This window comes from Schistocerca serialis, chromosome 9, assembly GCF_023864345.2.
Source record: "Schistocerca serialis cubense isolate TAMUIC-IGC-003099 chromosome 9, iqSchSeri2.2, whole genome shotgun sequence".
Lineage (NCBI taxonomy): Eukaryota > Metazoa > Arthropoda > Insecta > Orthoptera > Acrididae > Schistocerca > Schistocerca serialis.
The window spans coordinates 163,602,789-163,617,302 of record NC_064646.1 but is presented as its reverse complement, the minus strand read 5'-3'; positions in this window follow the sequence as shown (position 1 = coordinate 163,617,302).

Genomic DNA, 14,514 nt, shown 5'->3' with positions numbered 1-14,514 from the left:
TTACACCTTCTAGAGCACGTTGGGTGGCACGGGATACATGCGGACGTGCATTGTCCTGTTGGAACAGCAAGTTCCCTTGCCGGTCTAGGAATGGTAGAACGATGGGTTCGATGACGGTTTGGATGTACCGTGCACTATTCAGTGTCCCCTCGACGATCACCAGTGGTGTACGGCCAGTGTAGGAGATCGCTCCCCACACCATGATGCCGGGTGTTGGCCCTGTGTGCCTCGGTCGTATGCAGTCCTGATTGTGGCGCTCACCTGCACGGCGCCAAACACGCATACGACCATCATTGGCACCAAGGCAGAAGCGACTCTCATCACTGAAGACGACACGTCTCCATTCGTCCCTCCATTCACGCCTGTCGCGACACCACTGGAGGCGGGCTGCACGATGTTGGGGCGTGAGCGGAAGACGGCCTAACGGTGTGCGGGACCGTAGCCCAGCTTCATGGAGACGGTTGCGAACGGTCCTCGCCGATACCCCAAGAGCAACAGTGTCCCTAATTTGCTGGGAAGTGGCGGTGCGGTCCCCTACGGCACTGCGTAGGATCCTACGGTCTTGGCGTGCATCCGTGCGTCGCTGCGGTCCGGTCCCAGGTCGACGGGCACGTGCACCTTCCGCCGACCACTGGCGACAACATCGATGTACTGTGGAGACCTCACGCCCCACGTGTTGAGCAATTCGGCGGTACGTCCACCCGGCCTCCCGCATGCCCACTATACGCCCTCGCTCAAAGTCCGTCAACTGCACATACGGTTCACGTCCACGCTGTCGCGGCATGCTACCAGTGTTAAAGACTGCGATGGAGCTCCGTATGCCACGGCAAACTGGCTGACACTGACGGCGGCGGTGCACAAATGCTGCGCAGCTAGCGCCATTCGACGGCCAACACCGCGGTTCCTGGTGTGTCCGCTGTGCCGTGCGTGTGATCATTGCTTGTACAGCCCTCTCGCAGTGTCCGGAGCAAGTATGGTGGGTCTGACACACCGGTGTCAATGTGTTCTTTTTTCCATTACCAGGAGTGTATATCCCTGGAGAAATTCTACTGATTCACAGCTATCCACAATACGCCTCTGTACATCTCTTACCGCGGTCCTGTACCTACACCTGTACTCTTATGGGACATGGCAGAGACTAATAGCATAACAAAATAATTTTCTCACCATCCTGATCATTCACAGATGTTTCATCAAAAAACAACTCTCCATACCCTTCTGTAGCGCCCAAATTTCTTTAATTTTTTCTCTCCCATTTGAGTCTGACATCTTTGTGATCTTTTCAAGCAGACTACACAAATCTTTGATGAATCATGCAGTTTTCCTAGAATCTTTTCTGTCTCATTCATTAATCCAAGTATGTAATGATACTGCACTAAAAGGCAACACACATCCAATGGTTGACGGAGGGTTTTGTAAGTAAAGGATCGCAGAGAGTTGGCACGATAGGCAATATCAAATCAAGGATCTACAAAAGCAGACTTACGTAGTAAAGAGAGAAAGGAAAGCAAATCGATGAGTGGGGAGGGGGCGTGGCGGGGGCGGTGGCAGCACAAGGGGGCAGTTTTTCTGAATGTACGGAAGACACTAAGATTAGTTTTAGCAGAATAAACTGACACTTTAGATATAGTGTTTCTGACAAATTACACAGTACATTCAGAGAAAACATCCAGAACATGCTTTCTTCTTTGCAGCAAAAGCATGTATCAATAGCTTCTTTACAACTGTGTGTGCACAACTTTCATATGCCTCCACAAATAAAAGTCTGAGAGAGTGGAGGTCAAGGAATTCGACCACCTGTACCTATACATCTGTAACGGAATCTGTTGTTTACAAACCTGCAAAAAATGGTTCAAATGGCTTTGAGCACTATGGGACTTAACATCTATGGTCATCAGTCCCCTAGAACTTAGAACTACTTAAATCTAACTAACCTAAGGACATCACACACATCCATGCCCGAGGCAGGATTCGAACCTGCGACCGTAGCGGTCGCGCGGCTCCGGACTGAGCGCCTAGAACCGCATGACCACCGCGGCCGGCACAAACCTGCAAACAGTAACATTGAAATGAAGAGGAGCTCCATCGTGCATGAAGTACATGTTCTGTTGCTCTCGTAAAGGCACATGTGATAGTAGAACAGGTGAGGTATTTACTGAAAAAGCACACTAAGTTTCTCCTTTGAGTTTGGTTGGAAGAACATGAGGTCCTAAAAAAGAGTCACCGACAATGCCGACCCAAACACTGACAGAAAACTTTAGCGATGTCGTGATTGCACAATGCACTGGTGACTCTCGATCGCCCACATGTGCTGACTGTGAAAACTTACAATCTGATGACGTTGAACCAAGCCTCATCCATTTGCACTAAAGTGAGGGTTGACATTTTGTTGAATGACCCATCCATAAAATATACCAGTGCAGGAAAATCAGCTGCTGATAATGCCTGAAAGCACTGTTCAAGGTACGGATAAAGCAGGTTCTCAAATAGAACTGTCGCGACTGCCACGGTCAACATTATTTGTTGCAACTATTTTATTACGTTGGCCGCCGCGCGGGATTAGCCGAGCGGTCAGGGGCGCTGCAGTCATGGACTGTGCGGCTGGTCCCGGCGGAGGTTTGAGTCCTCCCTCGGGCATAGGTGTGTATGTTTGTCCTTAGGATAATTTAGGTTAAGTAGTGTGTAAGCTTAGGGACTGATGACCTTAGCAGTTAAGTCCCATAAGATTTCACACTCTTACGTTGACACGAGGGTTCTCGCCGAGTGTACGAAGTAGTTCTTCCTCCATTTGAGGTGTCCTCGTACCTCTACACCTCCATCCAGTTGCAAATGGAACGCTTAAACGCCCCATGCTTTCTAAGACGACAATCAGTTGCTCTAAACATCTTCCTGTCGGGCATCGTCGCTTTGGAAACCTCTCCCGCTACAAACGTTGAGCGCCACGGCCACTACCATCAGCTAATCCGTACAGAAAACGGGCATCTACCTACTCCGTATCGGAGTACGCTTCTATTGCACTGTACCTGGAAACGCAATCCGTGAAGAAAACTAAACAGATGATGCTACGTGATTGATGCTGGTTCAGGAATGAAGTGAGTCACATGTGAGCATTACCTTCGTTCCATTGGAACAACAAAAACTGGTGGTGAACATTAATTTTACAACGCACATTGTGCATTTTAGCGAAATACGACCACTAGAAGGTTATGTAAGAAAGCGTTTCATGTAATGCTGGAACAGTCTGCTTCCGTGTGATTGGCATCAATAATGTGATTATAAAGAGAAGCAGAAAACGGCCTCTGACATGGAACTAAAGCGTTTTCGGACCAATGTCAGTATAACACATGCCCTTCCTCTAATGTGAGGAATGTTTGCTGAAAGTTTGGATGTACTTTTTTTGTTACACCCTGTATATACGAAGTGGACGAGATATCCACCAACAAACCTTCAGAGGTTGTTTGGGGATATCTGCTGGCTATTTTGTTATAAGGGACCAACGGTCTTTGGTGGTTTGTTACAGAACTATTGAATTTTGCTCGGTTTCTTGCTCCATCTAGCTCTGTACCTGTATCGCACTGAAAACAGAGCACAGAAGAGCAAATGTGAACGATATGTGTTGTCTCTCTAGTTCGGAAACGGGCTTGTTCCATTTATACAGCATTCTTGTTGTTCGCAGTAGCAATGCTCACTTTATTCACCGTATAGAAGCTTGCATTCAATACTGCTCGGACCTGTATCGGATTTATTCCTCTGACAGTGTTAGTTGTGCCTTAGCAGGGGCCGGCGGGAGTGGCCGAGCGGTTCTAGGCGCTACAGTCTGGAACCGCGCGACCGCTACGGTCGCAGCTTCGAATCCTGCCTCGGGCAAGGGTGTGTGTGATGTCCTTAGGTTGGCTAGGTTTAAGTAGTTCTAAGTTCTAGGGGACTGATGACCTCAGAAGTTAAGTCCCATAGTGCTCAGAGCCATTTGAACCTTAACAGGGATACACAGCAGTATGGATAGGTTTACGGATGAAGGTTGGCCACTATATTTCTCAAGTATGGGTGCACTGATTCCAATAGGAAAGTGACGCAACGATTCTATGTTGAGCAGTTGCCCTCGACGACTATAACAAGGTCACCGTAGGTTTCCATCTGAGGGTTGTTAAATATCTGATGTGTGGTATACGTTTCCGTTATTGCATATTACAGGCTTTTTCACTTTTGTGAAGGTATTTTCACAGAAAGGAGGGTGACTGCAGTGTTAAAAGCGAATCATCAGAATTACATTAATATTCTACGAGCCGGCACGGAGACTGTGGGTTCCGTGTACCAAAATACTCTGAAACTAACCTTGAACACCTTCTGATAGTATATCGATGGTTCTGGTTCATCCTATATACAGAGCGGACCAGGGCCAGTTCTACCGGAATGGGAGTTATAGTTCTCCTTATGTGAACAAGCCTAGCTTCTTTGTCCAAACGAACTACTCACTTACGCTCCCAGTTTTTTTTTTCTTTTCACACAAGTATTACTTGATGCCCAAATAATTTTAGTCCAATTACACAACTGTCATCATAATAAGCATAATTTATGACACAAAATGGCTGCCATTGTCCCAAGTTATGCAGGCGTAATCACTACAAAAAACAGCGACTTCCCCTCCCACCACTCATGCAGCGCATTCCCATTGGTTCCAGATCAGCACCCCCACAACCACTCTTCGAGGTACCCAGAATCATGAGACCGACAGAGCATTTGTCTTTAGTGCGATGGTCAACTAACAGCAACACCCGCTGCACGAGAAGATTCAGGGGATATTTGTAAATTAATTTTTCAAAATTTACAACAGTTTTATTCCCAGCGGCATTCTCTGCAAGCACGTCAATGTGTGACGATATTTACAGTTTTGGGGTAATTTAGTCGATTTTCTCCTAGTATTCCAAAGACACGCGTGAATGCGAGACTTTAAATATTTAACAGTTGTCACCTCAGTGCAATACTGAAAAATTATACACTGATATCTCACACGTTGTGGCCTGTGACGCTTGCAGCACAGAGGCAGGGTGACCTTGGTTAACACCGGCTCAAAGGAAGGCCTCGGCGCTTGTCCGTGACGTCACGTCAGCTAGGCACGGCGAACGCCAGGTCTGTTGCAGGCATACTCATAATGGTGCTTTCTCCCTCTCTGACACAGGAAAATGTGAAACTATTGGCGGTAGTTGACCAACACACATTGCTCTGAGAGATTTCTGCAATCAATTAATTGTGCAATCCATTACACTTCTTAACAAATAGTGTACTCCTGGACTTAAATTTCCACCTGTTCTAAGGATTGGCCAAGCAGCAACAGAATCCGTGCTTCTTTACCTTATTTGTAAATCTGAGGAAGTTACGTTTGTACTGGGTTGCTTTTACAAGAAACTGTGAACATATTGGTGCTCTTCTTTAGGTATCTTGCTTGACTATGGGGTGAGGAGCACTGAATGTTAATGAAATATCTTGCGATTGTACACATTGGGGGAGGGGGTGGGGGACAGAAGAAGAGACAAACGAGAGATACTTGTTTTATCAAATAAAATTTTTTTGTCTTATAAAGTTTCTCCTTTCAGTTGCAAGAGGGGAATAGGGGAATATTTATCTTTTCTAAGCTGACCGCGGTGGTCTAGCGGTTCTTGGCGCTCAGTCCGGAACCGCGCGACTGCTACGGTCGCAGGTTCGAATCCTGCCTCGGGCATGGATGTGTGTGATGTCCTTAGGTTAGTTAGGTTTAAGTAGTTCTAAGTTCTAGGGGACTTATGACCACAGCAGTTGAGTCCCATAGTGCTCAGAGCCATTTGAACCATTTTTGAACTGATGACCACAGATGTTAAGTCCCATAGTGCTCAGAGCCATTTGAACCATTTTTTTATCTTTTCTAATGTGCATGTTAAAAAAGTTTAAGCTCAGCAGTATTTTCGATGTATGGAGCAATTTTGCTTCCTATTTAGAATTTCTTTCGTTGAAAACGACTGTAATCTAATGACTGGAAAGAGTTGGACATTTACACATGTAAATTAGTTCACATTTCCAGTGACGATGTCAAACGAAAATAAATAAATAAATAAAAGAAACGAGTTAATTTTAAGGGGGTTGGGGTAAGTTTCGATAACAAAATGGATGAAATAAATATAGTTACTTGAATGTAAGATTTCCGAAGTTTGCAATGGGGCAAAGCATCTTCTCATATTGATCTACGTTTGTTTCGACAGGATTCAGTAATACAGAACTATGATCTTCATTTGTAGCTTTACGATAGTAAGAAAATCTTTCATCTAAATAAAACTGCAGAATCCAAAACAATACCAAACATTTTGTCCAAAAATAAGAGATTTATAGTGATAAGCACGCCCAGGCGTTTCTGCCTGCAACAGACTTGGCATTCGCCGTGCCTAGCTGACGTGACGTCATCAACAAGCACCGAGGCTTTCCTTTGAGTCGGTGTTGCCTTGGTCCACTACTGTACTGGGATGGGCAGATTTTATATATATATATATATATATATATATATATATATATATATAAAGGCATAGTCACTCCCATCTTATCCCAGTGGTATCGGCACAAGTGTGGGATATTATGTAATTTAGTGATGTTGATACTTTTCTGTAGCAATGTTCCTGCCATCGCCTATTTTAGGCGACGTGATAGTGATGTCGTAATTATTTTTTAACACACTAGTAATGCGGGGATATTTTCCTTACATTGAGACGCAGACATGCTACATATCAGCAGTGTACTTCTTGTTAAGTAATGCATTGTGTAAATTTCTTAACATGGGATATCGGTACACGCTGTTTAAATATTGCACAGTAGTAATTGTTTAAAATTTAAAGTCCCATATTTATGTGTATGTCGTTGGAATGCTGGAAGAAAAACCGACAAAATTTCTCCAAAACCGATAAATAGCGTCATATGTTCACGTGCTCGCAGAGAATGACATGGGTCACATAATTACTGCGAATTGCAAACAATGAAACCGTAAATTTCACCTCAATTTACAGCTGCTGTTGACCGATCGTTATACAGAGCACGAATGCTACGTCCATCTTATGATGCTTTGTACCCTGAAGAGGAATTGTGGGAGACCGATGATGAGAAACCAATGGGAACACACTACAGGACTGCGGGAGGGGAGCCACCATATTTGGAACATACTTTATCGTAATTAAGATTAGACTTGTATAAACATCACTTGGGAGGAAATGGGAATATTTGGGTCACAAATTATGGTCATTAAATTGGCATTTATGGGATATGACTGAAAACAAGTGACCACGAGGTAACACTTGCGGAAACAAAAAGAGAGAAGTTTGTTTACATTAGTTTCATAACTTACTGGGTTTGTTTACACAACCCTACCACTTGACTGGTTGTTTTACACAACGGGAACAATGCCTCCTTATCAGGTAAACGGCCGCGGTCCGCTACTTCTATTATATACACTGCGGAAAAAATTGCAACACCAAAAAGGAGGTGTGGGACATAAATGAAAGTTGGTAGGCATGTTTCTACGCCCGAAGGATGACGTCTGTTCAGATTTCAAGCCACTAACTTAAGAGTGGCGCTAACAGCGCCACTACGAGAATGCAAATCAGGTTTGCTTTAAATATGGGATATAACGGTCGTGAGGGTCAGTTAGCTTCGAGACTGGACGTAGTGAGTGGACGTTAGTCAAGAATGCCTTCAAGTGGATGAAGGAGCCTTTATCAAGAGTCTGAACGAGCTCGTGTAGTGAGGCTACGAGAAACTGAATATTCCTTCCGTGACATTGCACAGACACTTGGCACGAAAGTAACCAATGCACATGATTTCTGGCAGTGGTAGTCACGGGAAGTTGTGGTCACAAAGAGACCGGGCCGCGGACGACCAAATGACACTACCGAGAAGGTAAACCGTCGTTTTTGGACTATGGCTGTGGTGCATCGCATTTCGTCTACAGAAACAATTCGAGCAGCAGTTGGCACCACAGTGATACAACGAGCTGTTACAAATCGGTTATTTCAAGGACAGCTCCGAGCGAGACGCCCCGTAGTGTGCGTTCCACTGACCCCAGACCACCGCCATTTGCGACTTCAGTTGTGTCAAGCGACAGCTCGTTGGAGGGCGGGTTCAAAATCAGTTGCGTTCTCTGACGAAAGCCGGTTCTGCCTGGGTGCCAGTGATGACCGTCTGCTGGTTAGGAGGAGGCCAGGTGGGTGCGTGCAACCAACCTCTCTGAGGCCTAGACACACTGGACCCACAGCTGCAGTTACGGTGTGGGGTGCTACTTCGTATGAGAGCAGAAATACTGTTAAGGTTAACCCACGCACCTTGACTGCAAATCTGGACATCATTATGGTGATTGGACCTGCTGTGCTGTCATTCATGAACAACATTCGAGGAGGTGTTTCCCAACAGGATAACGTTTGGCCACTTACCGCTGTTGTAATCCATAGTGCTCTATACAGTGTCAACAAGCTGCCTTGTCCTGACTAGACTAGACCAGACCACATCTGCCTACAAGCGAGCGTGGGTGGGACAGGACAGCTCCAGTGTCGTTCACAATCAGCATTAACTGTCCGTGTTTTGGCCGACCGAGTGCGACAGGCGTGGAACTCCAGCCCACAAACTGACATCCAACACCTGTACGACGCAGTGCACGCATGTTTGTCTCCTTGTATTCAACATTCTGGCGGCTATGGTAGTTACTAATGATCAGCATTTCACATTTGCAATTATTTTTCTCTTACATTAACCTGTGATCTGGCAATTTTAATCACTTAAATATGTTACCTAATCAAATGTATTCCCGAAATTGCATTACGCTACGCTAATTAAATTTAGCTGTTGCGATTTTTTCCGTGATTATATATTTATTGCCAATATCGTTTCTTAAAACACGGCTTCGTCATATTCACAGATGGACTACCGCATAACGAACGAGTTCATAATGGACGACGAGGACGAAATTATAAATATGCACACCTCGTTTTGTGAGTATTGCTTTGTGTTTTATTTCCGAGCTATTAGATTTAAGCGTTTACCCTGAAGCGAGGATGCTTTGTACCAGCCTGCAGATTGAATCGCAGTCGTTATTCTCGAGAATGGCACACTGCGAACTGATCACGATGACACAACCAGGAAGTCTCACTTAATGCTTCATACTACCAGTCAGTACCGTTGACTTATATTCTGCAGCCACATGGGCGGCATCCGGTGCACTGTGTAGTACTAGCTGCCCTGGAAAATGCGAAATGGCTGATAAAACATTCGTAACACCTGGCGCGATGGCACGGAGCACAGAAGGTGGTGTGAACTAGATATGGGGTACTCACTCTCACTTGCACATCATCTTGACTCAGTTTGGAACGTAGACTGTCGGCATTTTGTGAATACGGCTCCCCCCAACGCACAACGCAACGTCTGTGTTGAAGCGTCTCGCTCTGTCTTTTGTTGAGCATCTCGCCATAACCTCGCTCTGACTAAACAATCACGAGACGAATCGTATAGCTATTCTTTATATCTTCTGTATCTCTTCCGTTAATCCAACTTAGTATAGCTCCTATACTGACCAGCAATATTCAAGAATTAGTCAAGCGAGGGATTCTAACCGAACTATTTCGTGTATGTATTGCACATCCTCAGTACCCTTCCAACTGATCTAAGCCTGCCACCTGCCTGCCCCATGGCTAAGTTTATCAAGGCGTTCCATCTTAAATCACTCTCTACAGAAGCTCCTGAATATTCGAATACTCTGAGTCCAAAGACGGTCGTCGATGGGGGTATTCAGACGGCATCCGGACTTTTCTGCTTCTTGCGCGAATAACAGTACATTTACTCACGTTTGCAGTCACCAGGCAATATTTGCACAAAGTGTCGTGAATTCGGCAAGTTCTTGGCAGGTTTCCGGACGTATGGGTCATGTAATTCCAGTAAATTACGAGACTGTGGTTTGTGAGCACGGAGGTGGCGACCAGCAGTCTCCTCGGGGTTCCATGCTGTCCGTATCAGGCGTATTTGGTAGCAAATATATTAACGTATGTTCACTACCGTAGTCCTCATAACGCTGTGGCAGCGCTCTGGCCTGGTAACACACACAGTTATCTTACTGGAAGACGCCATCACCGTTGGGGAAGATGTCAAGCATGAATGGAAGGAAATGGTCCGCAATAACGTTCACACAGTCCACAGATACACTGGTGTCTTCGAGCACTATCACAGGTCCCATGGACGCCAGGAAGATGTCCGTCGCGCGGTCCATGTTTCGAGCAGCCATTCGCGACACATTTTGCACACAGTATTTCCTGTTGCCGCCCTCTTCACACATCGTAGCGCCTACTCCATCGGCATCCCACCTCACCAACATGGGATGCCTGCATCACAGGCCGTATATTCACCAGGATAACCTACCTGCCTTGTCAACACAAATATTTATCGGCAGCCACAACACAACACAACACCAGGTCTCCACCAACGGCCACCAGGGACCGCTACCCGTTCGCGGAGACTGCAGAACAGCTTCATCAGAGTTCGCGGCTGGCCCAGGAACTATTTTGATACTCCAGGCACTTGATCGCAAATAGTTCCGGCAGATACATTCGCCAAACTGGCTTTACTGGGCGACACACTCCGGCAAAGGGCAGTTCGACGCACCGCTTGGAAGTATACATGGTGGTACATTGATCGTGACCGGGCGAAATATCTCACGAAATAAGCGTCAAACGAAAAGACTCCAAAGAACGAAACTTGTGTAGCATGAAGGGGGAAACCAGATGGCGCTATGGTTGGCCCGCCAGATAGTGCAGTCATAGGTCAAACGGATATCAACTGCGTTTTTTTTAAATAGGATGATTCAAATGGCTCTGAGCTCTATGGGACTTAACTTCTGAGGTCATCAGTCCCCTAGAACTTAGAACTACTTAAACCTAACTAAACTAAGGACATCACACACATCCATGCCCGAGGCAGGATTCCAACCTGCCACCGTAGCCGTCGCACGGTTCAAGACTGTAGCGCCTAGAACCGCGTGGCCGTTCCGGCCGGCTTTAAATAGGAACCCACATGGCGACAAGTGGAACATCGGCGACATTGGCGGGTTAATGTATGGTGCGGCATTATGGGAGGAAGGATAATTGGCCCCCATTTTATCGATGGCAATCTAAGTGGTGCAATGTATGCTGATTTCCTACGTAATGTTCTACCGATGTTACTACAAGATGTTTCACTGCATGACAGAATGACGATGGACTTCCAACGTGATGGATGTCCGGCACATAGCTTGCGTGCGGTTGAAGCGGTATTGAATAGCATATTTCATGACAGATGGATTGGTCGTGGAAGCACCATACCATGGCCCGCACGTTCACCGATCTGACGTCCCCGGATTTCTTTCTGTGGGGAAAGTTGAAGGATATTTGCTATCGTGATTCACCGACAACGCCTGACAACATGCGTCAGTGCATTGTCAATGCATGTGCGAACATTACGGAAGGCGAACTACTCGCTGTTGAGAGGAATGTATTGACAAATGCTTTGAGGTTGACGGACATAATTTTGAGTATTTATTGCATTAATGTGGTATTTACAGGTAATCACGTTGTGACAGCATGCGTTTTCAAAATTGATAAGTTCACAAAGGTACATGCATCACATTGGAACAACCGAAATCAAATGTTCAAACGTACCTAAGTTCTGTATTTTAATTTAAAAAACCTACCTGTTGCCAACTGCTCGTCTAAAATTGTGAGCCATATGTTTGTGACTATTACAGCGCCATCTATCACAAAGCGAAAAAAGTGATGCAACTGAAACATTCATATTTCTTTACGTACTACACGAATATGTAATAAAAATTGGGGGTTCCTATTTAAAAAAACGCAATTGATATCCGTTTGACCTAAAGCAGCGCCATCTAGTGGACCAACCATAGCGCCATCTGGTTTCTCCCTTCAAGCTAGACAAGTTTCGTTTTTTGTAGTTTTTTCATTTGACGCTTATTTCGTGAGATATTTGGCCCAGTCACGATCGATGGACCACCCTATATAGAGCTGAAACCTCGGCAGCCACGGCTAGACGCCTCTTCTAGCTGGCCAATCTCTTGCAGATGGACTTCGTATAGTCGACGAACATCTTGACTTGAAAGAGTTGTTATATTGTAATCTCTCCCTGTGAAGAGATGGGTTTTTTCTATTATTATTTGTTATTTTATATTTGTGACTATCCGCAGTTGGGATACTGTCTGTTGTTCTTTTGGCGATTGTTTTATTGTTTCGTTTTGGTGAGACCAATAAACTGTTTTCGGACTTGTGTTTTCCGCATTTCTCTTCTGCTTGCGCAAATACTTCAATATTTACATACTCCACGATACATAGTTCAGGATATATGTCATGAACACTGAGATGCGTAAAAAAACTGCCGCATCACGCATGTAATACCATAGAAGTAATAACTACAAACGACATCTATTCGCAACAAATTTTGCAGACAGTATTCACATAAGCCGCTGAATGTACCCACATAATTGTAGCATTTGAAACGTCCCCTTTGAACAATTATACAGGACTGTGCTTAAACTGACACACAATACTTTTAGCGCAACGCAATCTGACTTTCAAAAATCCCTACAAAAGAATGGCCCTGACTAACATTAACCTGTATCTTCCAGAAATCACTTACCTCACAAAAATCTTCATTACTCGAACTACTGCAATACAGCGAGCGCCACTACTGCCAGCTAAATAAAAGATTCAAACTACGGAAGGCACTAACTACTGATAGGGATTGTTAGCAAATGAAAGATATTAATAGAGAACAAACAATGTATTTACCTTAATAGTCATAATATATATATATATATAGCAGTTCATGACAAATTTAAAAACTCCGCCATCTCTCTCCCCACATCCACCACTGCTGGCAGCTCACCTCCAACTGCGCAACGCTACACGCTGTTCACAGCCAGCTGCCTAACACCACAATGGCGAGTGTTACAACAATGCAAAGCAGCCACAGACTGCACACAGCACAGCCAGTGATTTTCATACAGAGGTGGCATTACCAATAAAAAAACCTAAACAGCCTACTTACATAGCCCCCATGCTCCCCACAAAAGTTTTACAAATTGGATTGGGCAGTGGCCAATACAGATTTGAAAAATTTTTTCATAATTACAATAACAAAGAAATCAAATGCACACACTTATTGATACTACGTTGGTCAAAAGCTCAAATTTTCTCACAGTCTATAAAGACAGTCCTGATCGTTCATCACGGTAAAATAGTAGTGTTTTTCTCAAAGTCTGAGCAGTAGAAGAAAATGCACACGGAACGGAAGTAGTGCATTTCCATGCAATCTTGAAGAGGTAGTGTTGTCCTTCCAACGGAAAGACAGTGCTGACTCTTGACATGCATACAGGTAATGGGCCACAACAGAGCAAACCCACAGCAGAGTCAGTCGAAATTTTGAAGTGTATTGGTAGGTAGGTCATCACAGAGCAGACCCACTGTAGTCCTGGTAGAGATTACGGTATTGGTGGGTCACCAGAGGTGCAGACCCACTGCAGTCCTTGTAGAAATATTTGTATTGATGGATCATCAAAGATGTAGACCCACTGTAGTCCTTGTAGAGATAATGGTACTGGTGGGTCATCAAAGATGCAGACTCACTGTAGTCCTTGTAGAGATAGCCAGCAGCCATCTGTTGTGACTGTGCAGGTGCACAATCACCATTGAAGAGTCTTGCGGATAATATAGCAAGTCCATAACCACCACTTGTGCACTCACAAAGTTTTTGGAATTGTCCTTAGAACCAGCAATGCTGTTATCCAGTCCCTTGCTGAATTATTAACACACGTGCAAACACTAACAGTCCCTACTTCTCACATATTGTCCATATACTATGACCAACAGAAACGTGTGCAGTGAAATGTAACTTACAAGTTAATAATATGATGAACTGGTGTCTATACAATTTTATAACATAAGAATACAATAACAAAGGTACAAAATACATCAGTAAAGAACATAACAATACAAATAACATTTGCGGTAATAGGGGCTTTACAAAAGAATAGAAAAAAACATATACATCAGTGTTACAGGAATTATGAAATAAGTAAATACATAAAATAATGAGAATAGTTTCGAAACATTAATTTCACACATGAGCATTAAAACAAAACAGAATAAATAATGTCTAAACATCTTTACAAAGTAAATAACATATTATTAATGCAAATTGTATTTGAGGATAACAGTATTCCTCATCATAGTGAATGTAGCTGAGTATTAGAAACATTCTACAACCTAAATCGTATCAGATAAACACATAAAGACAGGATGAACACAAATACACAAGGGTACACAAACATATAGCGGAATAATACAAAAGGAAAGGACAGGGTTTGTTGTACTGCAGTATTTTGCAAACAAAACTTTCTTTACTTCTTGGAGATCTCCCTTCATTCATCATTATTCCCAAAAAGTCCTATCTATACCTGCTTTCTGTATTCTATTC